Raw genomic sequence first — 11,595 nt, 5'->3', positions numbered from 1 at the left:
AAGCCAAGGTGATGAAGTCCAAGCAAGATGAGGAAGCACAGAGACTGTAAACACATTATCTTCTATTAAAGGAAACATGTGTTGTAAAGATATAGGGTCTTGTATTTTATTTTGGTAAGCATAAGTTGTTTTTTTTTCTGATACAGGTGGCAAATTTACCAAGGAAAACATCCGCCAGAGAGCAGAGGTAGGCCAGAGTGCTTAACAAAAGCATCATTATCTGTAGTTCTGTAAAGCAGAAGACTGAATGCTGGTCTCCTGAAATTACTGGCAAAACTAGCTTTTTCAATGGCTTAGGAGTTTATCCCAGGTGTTTTGCTACCATAGTGACAGTCTTTTGCTCATGTGTAGAGAGCAGTTGGTTTCAATTAAGAACTAGTCTTATTAGGGTGCAGTTTTTGGAAACAAATTACAAAAGTTAAATGAATTAAATGCAAGTATTATGAAAAGTATATCTCAGTACACCTTTTAGATGTAGACTAATACTTGGCAGGAGACTGCAGGCATCACTGCAATGATAAAAGATCACAGTAAATACAGCAGAAGTATACACGATATAGATAAGTTTTACCTTCAGAAACTCATGTCATCTAAGCCCAGGGAGCTCAGTGAACACACTAAGAGAAAACAAAATGGATGTATAAACTCACATACCTATAGCAACTGAGTGTATGGCAAATGCTGAATAAATACACTCCTAGAACAGTCCTTTTGTTATAAAACTATGCCAGGTATCATCCACAGCAGATATCCCTGTAGTTTCCTTCATGAAGAGACTGCATACAAAAGAAAATTGTTTTGACCTCATACTGTGGGGGAATAGCCCAAGTTCTTATTTCTTTGTGTGCTGATTCAACAAGTACTAGTAATCTGTATTGATCTTTATCGTTACTACTTTTCAGAACAAGGATATCCCGAACTAATTTATTCTCTTTGTTTGAAACATTGATGGCTGGTATTAATAGTAAAGCAAGGAAGCTGGGAAAATTTGGGGGCTACTGGTATCTTTGATATATTTCTAGCAATGCCTTTCATGAGAATTTTAGTTCTTTATGAATTTGAAAATAGAGGTGATAAACCAGGTAAGTATAATGAAAACTTGATATAAAAATGAAAATTTAATTTAGAGATTATAATTTAGAACAATATATTTTAAGTTATTGTATTAATTCAGATTTATTGTCATATCTAGCTCTTATTAATTAGACATAGTACTGTGATCCTACAGCATTACCATCAACTTGTAAAGCCTATGGAAAGTGAAATTTGCACTGATTCTGTTCAATTTAGCACATGCAAGCTACAGATGATGCCAAAATGAATCTTTAATGCATCACAGACATATCCTAGAATCATTGAATATTCTGATTTGAAAAGGACCCACCAGGATCATAGAGTCCAACTCCTAAGTAAATGGTGTCTATGGGGATTAAACCAAAAACCTTGGTGTTATCAGCACCATGCTCCCACCAACTGAGCTAATCATGTTTGCATCACTTTTTGTTTTATTATGGTCACTGGTATAAACTGGGCAATTATTTTTTGGAGGTGCAGTTTTTTATGAATCAAATGTCATATTAACAGATCTGGTTAAGATGGTGATCTGATAGATGATTTAGATTCTCAGTAAATTTGCAGATGCCACTTGTGACTTTCCATTACTGGGAAACTGATTTTCCCAGCAATGTTACTGGGAACTGATTTTTAATTCTTTGTTGCTGTTTGAGATAGATAGTCTTATTTGTTTCAATTTTTAAATTAAACTGAAGTGTTTATATTTTTTAATATGTTTACTGCATCAGCTATGAAGTTATTGAAATGGTAACAGTGCTAGTGAGCATACTTTGAGTGAGTACCAAAAACAAAAAAATATTTTGATAGATAGGTCAATAGAGCTTTTTAAGCTCAAAAGCATCTATTTGATTCAAATCATATGATGTGTGACTGTGATATCATTAAAACAAATATCCCAAATGAGCCATCCCTCACCCTTCATACCAAAGGGGTGACATCATTTCTGCATATTGTATTGATAGCTTTTGTCATTCAGTACAGAGGTCAGACAAGTAAGCTGGGAAAGCAAGTTGTGTTCCAAAAGGCCACACCAAGTCCCAGCAAGAGCTTTTTATCTTCTTTGAATGTAAGATCATAAGAAATTAACTTTTATTCTTTTTGGCCATCTGTGTTTACTGTAGCTAAGGGACCTATTGCTTTTCTATTTGGATTCTATTTATTTAAAAGCAAAATGAGAAAAGAAGAGTATATGGGAAAACTCCTAATAAGGCCAATTTGGCAAAAGGAGTCTGTACATTGCCACCCCACACAGTGGTAGCTTCAGAGCAGACTGCTGATTGTTTGCCTGGCTAATTTTATACTGTGCTTCCTACTTTAGGGTATGGCTCCTACAGCATAAGTCTCATTCTTTAGATGTTGTGGAAAATGGCATTTGCATCGAAGTCAGTGATAGTTGAGTGCATACACTGAAGAAAATAAACACAAACATTGCTTTCATTGTCTCTTCCTTCCTCTATTATGTATGCTAAACTTTTGCTATTGTTGTTTTTTTGCTTACAGAGATACCAGGAATACCACTGGAAATTGTGTCTTCCAGTTCCTTCCTTAAAGGAAGGACAAGGAATCGTTTTTTTATTTTTATGTTTTTAATAGTGGAAGAGTAGCAAGTCACAACTCTGAAACTTGTTCTACTATGAAAATAGCCCTGCTGAGAACATAGCATGGCTTTGTTTTGCTATTCCACAGAAAAAAATCAAGAAGCTGATGAGCAAATGGAAAAATATGTTGGAAAAAAAGGGTGTTTTCTTCTAAAAATTTGCATGTTTATCATGAGAAACATTTGCAAAAGGTAGATGTCTTCTGTTATGTCCTAAAACAACCTGTTCACTGAACAATATGTAACAATAGACCTAAATGCTGTCTGCTTTTATCATAGTAGCAGCAGAATGGATGTGACAGTGCCTGTATTACTGTTTGCAAAGAAATGTATGCAAATTCAGGCTCATACTGCTTGTCAGACACAGAATATTCTCTGTATGGAGAGAGAAATTAGTTTCCATTTTTATGCAAATCTTCCTGCTCATTGCCTGTAGACCTCTTCTGTCATATTTGGTGGTACTGCATGTCAAGCACTGGAGAGGCTTTGCATTATTTCCAGAAATCCTGCTGAGATATGAGGGGATATGTAAAGCAGTCAGAGAGGCAAATTAATGCTATTTCTTTCTTCCTTCTCTGTATTTCAACATTGATTGAAGACACAATGTGGGAAAAGAGATTTTGACATCTCTTGTTGAAATAGTGCATTTTTCAGACCACTGTTATTCATACAGCTTTGTATGTAAATGTGTTCATTGTTGTGTCGAGAAGACACAAAACCCCCAGCAGAGCCATCTCAGATTGCAGTGTGTGGTACAGACTGCGAGGGAATGATGAACTAAAGTTGCTGTGTTTAACACAGAATAAGTTCTTTGCTGTTGGAATGTTATATTTTTGGAAATGGCAGAAGAGAGATGAGGAAAATAGGGCAGGGATAGAAAGTGTGGCTTTGAAAAGTCTATCAGAAGGATTTCCTGTTTGTCTCACAACTCATCTGTTGGAACACTGTCCTGGGATGTGAGTTTATGTTTCCTCTCCTACTGAAGTGATTCTCCTCAGAGATGCCATCCCCTCCTAATGTTTCAGAGATGAGAATCCTTCTCAGGCTGTGGCAAATTCTTGGTCCTGCCTACTGGAAATACCCCATCAGCGCTAAGCAAATGGGGCCTCAGCTTTTGCTGCTCCCCTGGGAAGCTGGACTGTCAGTTCCATGTTGCACATCCTACTTTGGATGGATTATAGTCCAAAAATTCATACAACTGTGCTATGTATACATGTGGTCTGAGCCTTCTTTTGAAATTTAGAAATGCATGTTCAAATTGTCTCAAGCAGAGGAAGGAACTAAACTGAGGTTTCCAGTACCTAGGAGACATCCTCAAGTCAGTGGGGAGAAAGAAGTTATGCGCAGTAACGTGGTCCCATGATATTCCCTGGCTACTCTGCAGTCATGTAAATGTTAAATGAGAAACCTGGAATGGGAATCTAGAACAGTTTTTTCCTGCATGATGTTACCATGTGAAAGCAGCTATTGAATATCATACCTCTAGTTTAATGGAGCTTGTGGGTTTATAATTATTGTGGAGACTTTTAGCCTATGTTCATCTTAGACTGAAATGTTTCTATAGCTTCCCAAATATTTGAGAGTGGGAAATAACAATCATGTATGCCTGGCCTCCTGAAAAAAAAAAACAAGAACCCTTGCTTCTAGCTCTTCTACTTTGGGGTGAAGTGGGCATGGGGAAAGTATTCCTTTGGCTTTATCATCTACAGAATTTTTCAAAAAGCTTCTTTCTTATTTTTAGAAGATATTTATAAGTTGCCCATATAGTATATGAACTCATGAATAGCATCACAAGATGACTATTTCAGTGCAACACAGAATTCCTCAGCTTTATTTGCATCTTCTTTTTTTGGCAGGTTTCCAACAAATGCGTGACACATAGCTATGTAATTCAAGAAATTTATATGCTCACTGTATTTTTGTAGAGTCTTTTTTTTCTTTGTCTATTACTAGTGAATAAACAAATTTTGCTTTCTTAAACAAGATCTACTACAGTAGAATTCTAAGATAATTTCTATTGATGAAAACTCCCCAGGCGATTGGCAGACTATACTAGAAACCACTGATCAATACCATCCCTTTGTTAAATGTCTTTGGATTTCAATAGAGGTGCTTTAGGGAGACTGCTTCAATGGCATCTGGCATTTTCATTAGTAAAAAAGTTGAATGCTGGAAGATCTATAATATGTTAATTCTAAATTATCCAACACTTATACAATGTAATTAAAATGTTACCTGAGAGTTTATCATTCTGTGCACTGTATTTTTGTTCTTACAGTCTTTCTTAATTAAGAAGTCTATTTGGTAAGTGTATTTTTTATCCCTTCACGATTTCATATTGCTGTTTTTCTAAATTTGTTCTGAATGTAAAAATAGATATAGAAACCATCCACCAGGTGGTTACTATATACAAAGCTAGATTTTTAAAAATCTTGGAGTTTGGCAAAAAGTGGTGGTCCACTTCACTCCTTATCACCCTTCTTCTTATTGAAGAAGGGTGAGTCATGTATTACCATGAATTACATTTTCTTGCAATTTCAAATTATGATTTCCTCCTGACCATATTGATTGGGGTGTTGTTGTTGTTGTTGTTTGTTTTTGTTTGTTTGTTTTTGGTTTTGTTTTGTTTTGTTTTGTTTTGTTTTGTTTTGTTTGGTTGGTTGGTTGGGTTTTTTTGGTTGTGGTTTGTTTTTTTGTTGTTGTTGTTGTTGTTGTTGTTGTTTTGTTGTTGTTTTTTTTTTTTTTGATGGTGGGTATTTTGTTGGGTTTTTATTTTTTCAGCTGGTTGGTTGTATGGTTTTCTGGTAGGTCGAACTTTGTGTGATAGAGATGGCAGACTGTCCATCATTCCATAGAAACTAGCTCAGGATATGTGGGATATCTTAGGGTTCATGTCCTCATTGCATGTTCTCTCTTCTGAATTCTTTTCTATTTTTCACTGCAATCTATTTTTCACTGGCTTTTTCTTCATTAATGCCATAAAAAGGTCAAACTGAACTTTTCATCTCATCTAGTTTTTGTTTTGTTATTTTGTTTGTGGGGGTTTTTTGTGAGGTCAAAATTAGGCAAAAAGAATTTGTCTATCCTTAACTGAAAATCTCCTTTTAATATCTACACTAATAGCACTGGGATGAAAAAATAGGTTGGAGAGAGTTTTAATCTTTAAAGTGCATTATCAAGTAAAAAGCACAGTGAAATGTGGAAATAAACAGAAAAGCAAGAGAAGTTTCTTGTCAATAGTTTTTGGTAACTGGAAAATTGTCAGAGCCCAGAAAGGCCATAAAGACTTCATTGTGCTTTCAATCAAGTTTTAGAGCCAGATAGTTACAAGACAAATTCATTCTCAATATACAACCTCTTGAACGATGACCATAGAATTCAACTAATCAGATGTGACCAAAATATCAAGATCCTCATAAAGAAATCTTTCACTCGTCTGGGTTATTATATCAAGAGATTTTTTTTAGTCTGATTGTGCATGAAAATAAGTGACTTATTTATTGTTTCTTCTTATTTAATAGTGATAGTGCTCGCCATCCTCCCATACAGCTGCAGAGCTCTTTAGATAGGAAAGACATAGACTGAGTAATCATAATTGCTACTAAAAAGGAGAAACACAAAAGGGTTGGCTTCAAAACAAGATCCAAACCCAGCTCTGGTGCCCCACATTCTCTGTGTAATATGTTGCCGTTACTTCTTTTAAATGTAATGTTGAAAGCCATTTAAGCTCAGATGTTGTCACTGGAAACTCATAAAAACACCAGTTTAAGCAGTCCCAAACTGGTTGAGCATCCCATTAGCCTGTCTCGGACAATGGCCAGCACCTACAGCTCAGGGGAAAGAGCTTAAGAAACACAACAATGATTCGTTCCTCTTTCCTTTCTTCTAGTGATCAGTGCTGCAGGCATTTCCTCCTCTTGATATCACATTAGGGCCATTGTTTAGTTATCCTCGATGGACCTTTCTCCAACTGACTTGCCTGAGTCCATTTTGAACCTGCTAATATTTTTCACATCCAAACTTAATTTAGCAGTGAGTCATACAGCTCAATATCTTGTTGTGTGGAAAACTGTTCCCTTTGGAACTGTTTTTTAACCGTTTTTAAACCTGTCATTGGATAAATTATTTTGTTTATATGGCAAGGAAAAACAAACAATTGTTCCTTATTCATCTTCTCTGTCCTAGTTATGATTTTATAAACCTTCTCTCCCCCCACACACAAGCCATCTTGAGCTGAAGAAAGATGGCCTGCCTTGCTCAAGCAAGTGTTGAGCCATACTTGCAGCCACCCTTGTCCCCCTTCAGAGTACTCCAAGTTCTACTTTATCCTTTCAGAGGGAGCATCATCAGAGTTATACCAACACACTTGCCAGATGTGAAAAATGTGTAACAATGGAAGCACTCCAGGACATAAAATAATAGGATTTGTGGTTTGTCTATAGATTTAATGAGTAACTGGTTTGGGAGTTTGGTTGGTTTTATCTTGAATAGAAGGGTGATTTTTTCATCTCTCTTTCTAAATAAGTTCAAGCTGCTTTACATTTGGACTAAGCAAGTTAGAACTTGCTCCAGAATAAGAATGTTCACTCATAGAGGCAGTCTGAAGCAGCTAACCATTTAAAAAATTCTCTCTATTCTGTTATACATCAATTTGCATCCATCAACAAACCCCCAGTCGCAGAACTTTCTGCATTTCTTTCACAGGAGCACTGTGAGGATTAATTAATGCACATTGTTGGTTGAATCTAATTAGTGACAAAATTTAATTACCTTCAACACTAGTTGACTGTTCTCCACACATGTGCAAACTATAATTTCCCATTCCTTTGGGATACACTTGTCATATGGGCCACACATGTTTCATAAATTGAAATGTGTTGGAGGTTCTCCTTATTCTGGGAAATTTGTGTGATCTGCAAACCAGACACAAGCAAGAGTTCAAAAGGCTTCAGTAGAATACAGTCTGCTCTAGCATAGTAGATACACAGGTCAATAAACATCCAAGTAGTGCATCTAAGTTGATACTAACTACTGTGTGTGCTATTTAGGCAAAGCTGAGGCATGAATTGCCTTCTAGTCTCACTCTGTTGAAACATGAATATCGTCTAGAGTTTTAACTCAGAAGAAGACAACTATTGTCCGTGCAGTTCTGCACGAATCTCTAATGAAACAGTTAAATGGCAAATCCCACAGGTATTTCTCGCAATCAATATTGATGAGAAAACACTACATTGTTGGAATCAAAATTGTCATTGAAACAAAACTTTTTCTTGAGCCCAATGTCTAGTCTGCATTTTAAACTCATTTGAATGGTTTTTTTCCACAGCTTGATGGAGTTGACTCTTGACCAATAACAGTTAAATACTCTGCAAGATAAGATAGCGGAGATCTTACTAGATTCAAGGCACTGAGAAAACAAGAGAGATCTAGATCACAGCGAGCCAGGACAGCCTCAAGAGACCTGGATTTGAGTTCTGGTATTGCTGATGACTTGTATTATAGACATGGTAATTTTTCACTTCTGATTTTATCTGGTTTGCTCAGCTGTAATATATTTGCAGAAGACAATTTTTGCTACGTATGTGTAGTCAAACACAATGCAGTCTTCCTTCTCTCTTGGGTGTCTGCTAGCCAGATTCCCTGCTTGCAAACCTAACAACACAGGAATTTCCTAAACTTTTCCTGCAGAATATCTTTATGCACTTTGTAATTTCATGAAATTATTAAGAATTAGTTAGCTGAAGTCAGGAGGAAGTGTCTTTTTTTAGCAGTGGAGGTGAGTCCTTACTCTTTGAGTCTTGTCATATTGTTTCTTACTGAGCAGTGATTCCTTGCACAGCTGCTTAACCTAGTGACTCACAGATTCCAAGATACAGGAGTCTTGTTCTTGCCCATGCATATGCCATCCAGTCCATTCTTATTGATAAATTTCCAGGCTGAGAGCAGTCTCAGTGACTGGCCCAGCAGGATAAATTACGCAGCAGAAGAGCTAGGCAGCCTTCTGCTAGGTTAGGGTAGCATCCAGAAGAGTCCAGATGTCAAGTGTGTAGTGTAGGAGCAGGGCAGGGGAGAAGAGAGGCCAGGTGAAGGTCAAATTTCCTCTTTGTTGGCCACCATAGGACACAAGGTTTCCTCAGTCATCCAAGGAGCTACAGATTAATAAACTATTAAATTGTCTCCAGTTGTGTATTGAAGGCCTACAAGATACTAAAACTCTAGGCTGGCCCAATTTCTTTATGAATTCATGCAGTATGATCACTTATTTCATTTACCAGAGGCATTAATTCAAATGCTGTGTCCCCAATATATCTTTGTTAACAATGACACAGATTAGTAAACATACTTCACTGTTGGAGCGATGACTGTCTTCCGTAGGGAGGGAGCAGTCTGTTTTGGCATTCTAGGAAACTGTTTTCATTTCAACAACAGATTTCGTTTTGCATAGCTGCATAACATGAGACAAAGTTGAATAATGGTCAGGTTTAAGGTTACTACTGAGGATTTAAACTTTTCAGCTACAGGGGAAAAGGTCTTACATTTTTTTTCATCACAATCTCTGTCAAAAATGTTTGAATCTGCCTAGAAATAATTAGTTTCCTAACCCAGTAAGATCTTCCAACAAATATAAAGAGCTGCCTGGAGTTCTGACACCATGCAGATCTGTTTTGCTATTTGTTTATCTTGGTAAACCAGGAGTTTTCTTACAATAGGATGCATATTTTGGCTTTTGAAATGCAGCAAGGAGCACAGGAAATTATATGTGCTGACAAATGAGTTCTGAACATTTGTTAGGTGGAAACAATTTCAGAGCCTCCACTAGGAAAACTCCACCCATCTTGTTACACGGTGTTTTAACCACTAGCTGTTCAATGACTTACATGTTATGAAGGACATGTATTTTTATTTTAGAATATTCTTATACTCAACCCTGCTGTACACGAATTTCATGGATTTCACTAAATAAAAATCACTTCATTAAATGTTTTGGGAAAAAAAAACCCTACTGTATTTAACTGTTGAGTTCTGTGTTCTTTCATCATAGAAACTCTTCTCCCACTATGTAACAGAAACATTGCTATTAACTGAAGCTTCAAAGCAATAATGATGATGTCCATAATATATAGCATGTGGGACTCTCCCTATAGCATCTTGTAATAAGAAGAGGGTCTTTCTCAAACAGGCTTAACATATGTCCTTACTATCTGTTTTTCTTGAAGTAATTTAAAGACGAAGGACAAGGCACAGTGGAACAGAAGATTTGCTCTCGTGGGTGAGGGACAGTCAGGAAGGTCGGTGTCTCAGGGCTGGGATTTCCCATCCATGCTGCATACACTTGGCTGGGCCACTGACCATTGTTTCAAGTGATATGCTGTGCTGGCTCCCACGCAAGGTGATTTTTTTCTATGTCACATTTAAGGAACAAGTTCTTCTCACAATATCTGGGACACCGGCTCATTGTGGCTTCTGTGAATGCGGGGGACATTCCTGGCATATTCCAGGACTGAGACATTTGAAGGCCCCTCACTGACTGAAAATGGGACTGAACCTTCCTTGAAGGTACATGAACTCTGAATCTGAGAGTAAAATGTACTTTCCACTGGGAGGAAAAAACAGTGCTGTCTTGGCTTTCTGCATAAGTTTTCCTTATTCTGGAGTTCCTGATTTATTAAGGAAGCTATACCAATCAGGGCGCCCCTTCTAACGTTAGACTGTGAAAAAGAAAGAAAGAGGAATGCATCAAGTGTTTTGGGACTGAGCCTTCTAGGGAAGAAGTATTGACTTCATTAACGAATCTTCTATTACAGCATTGACTTTAGTATATTCTTTGCTATACCCCAAGGAAAGAAACCTGTATGACAGAAATGAAGAAAACAATAGAATAATGGATAAATAGTCTAAAACTTTTGGCTTTAAAACATCATGGCTTATTTAATCTCCCCTCTAACTATCTGCTCTCTCTCTCTCTCTCCTCATGTCAGATAAACTCTCAGGGTCACATATGTCATCTGGTTTTGGGGAGTTAATCTTCTAGGACAAGGAGGTCAAATACATAAACTATAACACACTGATCAATATAATGGTTGACTGGTGAGGTTCAATTAATTAATGCAAATTAATAAAACTAGAATCATTCTCTTTATTGTAAGAATTACACTTCCATGGAACATAGACCTCTCCTTATATAAAGGTGGGGGTGCCTCTTGACTTGATTCCCACTTCCAGATTTCCTTTTTAACCACGGCAGGAAGACTGGGATTGTGACAAGAGGAAGGGGAAACACAGAACAGTTAGTAGCAATAAGTTTTCTCATGTTTAGAAATAGCCTCTGTGTGCAAAAACAATTGTCAGCAGCTTTCAGCAATTTTAGTGATGGGTTTTGTTTTCTCAGACCTGACCACCCCCTGTTCATCAGTCTTTTCACATGTATCAGTCATGAGTCTGAGTCTCTCAGCATCCCCATGCTGAGATGTCATTAATCAGTCTGCACTTTGGAAACTGCTTATGTCTGGTTATGGCACAGCTTAGGCAGCAGCAACCAGCTCTATTGCAACTTATTCTAAGTACAGTAAAGCTTTTCACTGTCCTGTATAAGAGGAAAGATAGAAATGTAAGTTCTTCCAGACTATTGGGAGAACCAATGCCAAGTTTCTGTCAGCCACTCCAGAGAAATAAGTAACAGAGGGTCAAGTTTGATGTACACTCACTAGGAGTGGTGTGTATACTCTTATCTGGTGTCTGAAGTCAGATGCAACTTTTTAATTATTTTCATGCGTTATAACATCAATATAAGCTACTATGCAAGCTCACTAGGGGGGAACAGAATAGTTCTGATGTGAAAACACACAGCTAAGATTTGAGACCAGTGCTCAAATTCCAGCCTCATTACACCATGACATTCTAAGTTACAATTTTCTGTCATTAAA

The sequence above is a fragment of the Zosterops lateralis genome (genome assembly GCF_965231275.1).
Source record: "Zosterops lateralis genome assembly, chromosome: 3".
Lineage (NCBI taxonomy): Eukaryota > Metazoa > Chordata > Aves > Passeriformes > Zosteropidae > Zosterops > Zosterops lateralis.
The sequence above is the reverse complement of the archived record's forward strand: the minus strand, read 5'-3'. Positions refer to the sequence as shown.